This window comes from Galeopterus variegatus, unplaced genomic scaffold (genome assembly GCF_000696425.1).
Source record: "Galeopterus variegatus unplaced genomic scaffold, G_variegatus-3.0.2 Scaffold8019, whole genome shotgun sequence".
NCBI lineage: Eukaryota > Metazoa > Chordata > Mammalia > Dermoptera > Cynocephalidae > Galeopterus > Galeopterus variegatus.
Window position 1 is genome coordinate 64,923 of NW_007734130.1, and position 4,994 is coordinate 69,916.

Genomic DNA, 4,994 nt, shown 5'->3' on the forward strand with positions numbered 1-4,994 from the left:
GTTAATGGGTGCGGGGGTGGGGGGAGCGCATTTTAGGAGACTAGCTGCCACAGTGCCCTTCCTATGTGGCTAGGTCAGGGTTTGGGGGAGGGTGCGTATCAGCCCAGCTTCCAAGCAGAGTGGAAGCTGAAGTGACAAGGACAGCTGCTTTGCTCACTTCAAAGAATGCCCTCTAAACCTCAGTGGGTAGGGTATGTGGTAGAAGAATCAGGAAGCCTGGGGCCTGGCACTAGCTCTAGCTTTCTTGGGCTGTGCATCTTTGCTCTGTGCACTGGTGTCTTCATCTTAAAATTGAGGCAGTTAGATGAAATCACTCAAAGTTTTTCTCTACCCTCTAAGTTAAGAAACATAACACGTTATATGAGTTCATCACAGAACACAAGACTCTCTCAAGAAGTGAGAGGACAGAGCCCCAAGACCATTCTCAGAAGCAGGCATGAAAATTAGAGGTGTCAGTTATCAGTCATCAATCATTACACTTTCTGTAGCAACAAAATCCATGTGGTTAAATTGATATATTCAGTTCAGGAGATCCTGCACTTCCTGACTGCAAGGGCATGTGTATGTGAGTGTGCACACGTGTGTGCACATGTGTGCATGTGTGTGTATTTGTGTGTGTATGTGCACGTGTAAGTGTCCCACTGAACGTCGTGTTTCTGCTCCAGAAAAGACTGCCAAGTGAGTAGTTTATACTGGAAACAGCCGGGAATATCTCACTATTTATGTAACTATGTGTTGTATAGCCTTTTAATTTAGCCCTCATTCCAAATGCATGACACGTCCTTTGACACCTTGAAGAAATGTTTCTCAAATGGGAGGCCGGGCACAGCAGCTCCAGGCTGCAGAAGGAAAGCACACAGCCCTAAAAATTAAAAGTGATTTAGGTCCTCTTAGGAAATGCCTTGCTTCGGGCTACTTGATGTGGTCTTTTATTAAGTGATTTAATCAGGAAAAGTAACTCAGTCTCAGAGTAATTAAGTCCCTTTCTGGGCATTCCTGGATTCTCCCAGTTATAAGTGGGGCAATGTGTTCATAATGGAACTACCAGAAGAGAATCCTATTCTGGTGCTGAACATTGGTTAGCTACTCAGCTAGGGAAACTATTGCTGAGAAATATACCTTAAATCGCTGAGATAGGGAAATCTCCCTTTCATTGAATCCAAGCAGTTTTCTGACATGGTGTCACTTGCCCTACAGTGGGAAGAGTGGGTTCAGGTTATAGAATCATAGCCTGTCAGAGTCTGAAGCTCTCCTGGCCCAAGCTTGTCATCTCTCTGCCAAAGAAACAAAAAGAGAACGTTAGCGCCCAGGGCCACAAATCTTGTCTTTGCGTATCTGGGGCTAGCACCCAAGTCTTCTTTCTGGAAGTTTGAGGCTCTTGGCTAACTAGAGGGGAAAGAGACCCTCTGAAGCTCTGTTGGTACTGAGGGGGTATTCTAGACCCCCCAAATGACCAGATGTGGCTTCCAGCGATGAGTAGGGACAAATAGAGTTTAATTCTGGAGGAGCATCCTGTGCAAAGTGGGAATGAGTGAATGCTCAGTGAGAGAATACTTACTGAGGGCCTTCACTGTGCCAGGAACTGTGCTAGAAACCAGAAATATGGCAGAGAAGCGGAGTCTCTGCCCTAGTGAAAGATCTCACATTGGGGAGGGGGGAGGCAGGCAGAGGATAAGAGAGTGAGTGGATGGATAAGTGGATGACAGATAATTAATGGATGGATGGATAGATTGATAATAAACAAATGGATGGATGAATGATTGCTACATTTATAAAAACAGGAGAGCCATAACTCAGGAACAGGTCAGGGCCTGGACTCAGAAACCTGGAGACCTGCACCTCCTTGCAAGCTTGCAACAAACACAGCCAGAATCAACTCTGTCAGATATTCTCCCATTCACGAAAGCTTCAGTGGATATCCAGTCTTCCATAATCCAAACACTGCAATGCTCCCACATTGCTTTTTACTTCAGTCCTGGTTAATCTTATCACTGTGCCCCCCAAACTCATTCCTGCTCCTTTGCCAGGCTGACACCTCTTCCCAGAATGCCCTCCCTCTGCCCTCTGCCTCTCCTCCAAGTCCTCCACCCTCCGGCACCCCCCACCCCTGTTTTTTCAAGGCCTGTTTGTAGCACACACCTAAGCACGGAGCACATATTCTTCAGGGAGGGGGGCTATATCTGATGAGCTAGATTTGTCTCCCCCACCCGCAGCTAACAGTCAGGTCATCAAGGATAGGAATGTCTTCCCCTTCAGGGTCGCATAGACTGGAGCATGTGGCTGAGCACACAACAGATAACCAACAATGACTTTATGAATAACATAGAATCTGGGCAAAGTAAGTGCAGGACACACGCCTGGCTTGGGCTCACCCCTAAGAAACTCTGAAACCCCAGCTTTTTTCGTAGAAACTGTTTCACATAGCCGTATCCCCTCCTCCCCCTCCATGCTTTCCTGGAAGCATCCCCTCAGAATTAAAATTGGGTTGAGGCCTAGAGTGCAAGGCAGGGACTTGGGGAAGGGCCCCTTGGACTGTTCTGCAACAAAACCTACTCTTTGGAGCTGGCAGATAACTCAGCATCTTGGATCCCAAATGAAAAAAGCTATTTCACTGGGGCGTGCCGAAAGCCCAGAGGGGCCAGCTGACTTTGTGAAGTCACCATGCCAAGCTCAGTGCCCAGCCATGTCAAATCTGGGCACCTGAAGTGTAAACTGCTCTGCCAACTTTCTAATCAGTCAGGAATGGAGAAACAGCACCTCCTGTTGATGGGCTTGGCCACCCCACTTTATAGATGGGCAAGTTGAGACCCAAGTAGGTCAAAACCTCTTAGGGTTCCCCACGTTGCCTGTCTTTCTCCCTGATGTTTGCCCAGGACCTCTCTGAGCAGGTGAAAGATGAAGAATTAATGCTTTTTCAAAACTGTTGCAACCCTCTACTTAAGAAAGAACCCCTAAATACACACCGATTTTGCAAGGATCCTTAACGAATTTTTGTGCCTTTGGGCCTTTGGCATCTGGTGATTCCTATGCACCCCTTCTCAGAATAATATTTTTGAATGCATAAAATAAAATATTCATGATTGCAAAGAAAACCAGTTATGTTGAAATAAAGTTTAAAAAATTAACTTTATTTAGAGTATGTGCTTCTTTATTAACATTTCAGATTGCAAGACCTAGAAGTAGGACTAATAAGTACCATAATTTCAAAGTAGTGATGAGCAAAACTATTTCAAGATAGCTGCATCAATTTTAATGTAATATGAAAACATCTGTGGTTTCTACTGGTGAGGATGCCATAGGTATTGCTAATTCTATTATGATTGCTACTTACATTCTTGAAGGATCTACTAAATTGCAATTAAAGATTAGTGAAAATAATGATACTTTTTTTCCCATCCAAGTTCACAGACACCTTGAATGCTATCCACATTCTCCTTGGTTGGCATTTTCACAGGGTGACAATAATGACTTAATGGTGGGATTTTAGGCAAAAGCCTGACATTCTCTACCCCAAACTTAGTGCCCAGCACACTGCCAGACACTCAAGATAATGTGCTGACACTGAATACATGTATTGAAATATAACTCTGTACCTCGTAAATATGTACAATCAATACATTTCAATTCACTGCCAGACACTCAAGATAATGTGCTGACACTGAATACATGTATTGAAATATAACTCTGTGCCTCGTAAATATGTACAATCAATACATTTCAATTTTAAATAGATAGATAGATAGATAGATGATAGATAGATAGATAGATAATAGATAGATAGATAGATAGATAGATAGATAGATAGATAGATAGATAGATAGAATGTGTGCTGAACTGAATCAAACATTTCTCCGAGGCCCTCACACCGTGGGTGGAGAGTGGACAGCCACTCTGCTTGCTCCTAGTCTTACGTCCAGCTGCGATAGATAGATAGATAGATAGATAGATAGATAGATAGATAGATAGATAGATAGAATGTGTGCTGAACTGAATCAAACATTTCTCCGAGGCCCTCACACCGTGGGTGGAGAGTGGACAGCCACTCTGTTTCTCCTAGTCTTTCTTCCTGAAAGCCAGGGGCTCTTCATAGAGGGGCTTTATTCTTCTTTGAATGCGCTTGGAAGCAGAGGGAGTTGTTAGATAACAGGCCTGGTGACTGCTGAAGGGAGACCTGTGCCACGGCAGGAAACATTCAAGAACAGTTCATCCTTATGAAAATATCCTCCCTGTGACACCAGCCAGCTTGGGAGACAGGGGAGGGGGCAGTCGGAAATGAATCTCCATTCCAGAATGAGCCAACTCTTTTAATGAGGTGGTTTCCCTCCTGCCCAGGCCATCGCTGAAATAAAACACCAGTAAGGTGTTGTGGCTCTGGGCTGTCCTTGTGTGCCAGCTCAGGTGGCCCCGGGACCACACCAGGAGGGGCCAAGGGCCCTGGCCCTGCAGCAGCGCTCATTCATGCGGGCGTCGATCAACCTGCCTGATGCTCAGGCGGGTCTTAGGCCCCCTCTTCCTCCCTTTAGCTCCTGCCAGGTCATGGTCAGCATAATCAATATTATCTCAACAGTTCTACCTCTCAGAGCAGCACTATGGGATAGTGGGTACCTGCCCAGACTCTGCCAGCAGACCTTGGTTCAACACCCTTCTCTGCCACATCACTAATATAACCTCCCTGTGCCACTAGTACCCACTTTACAATCTGTGAGATGGACCTAATGATGACACCCACCTTATAGCCTTGTCAGGGGAGTCAGTGAAATCCTTCCGTAGCCCCTTGCTCAGTGTCTGCACATAGCAAGCACTCAGTAAAAGATCACTCTTATTTATAAATTAACTAAGAAACTCTTTTTGAGCTTCTGCTGGGTACAAGGCACCATGCTGTGTGCTGGACTATTTCCATGTTCATTAAGGATGGGCAAAGACAGGAAGGGAGAAATTATTTAACTTAGTAAATTATGAAGAGTCATAGGAAAAGAAAAGTGGTCGGTGTCTGA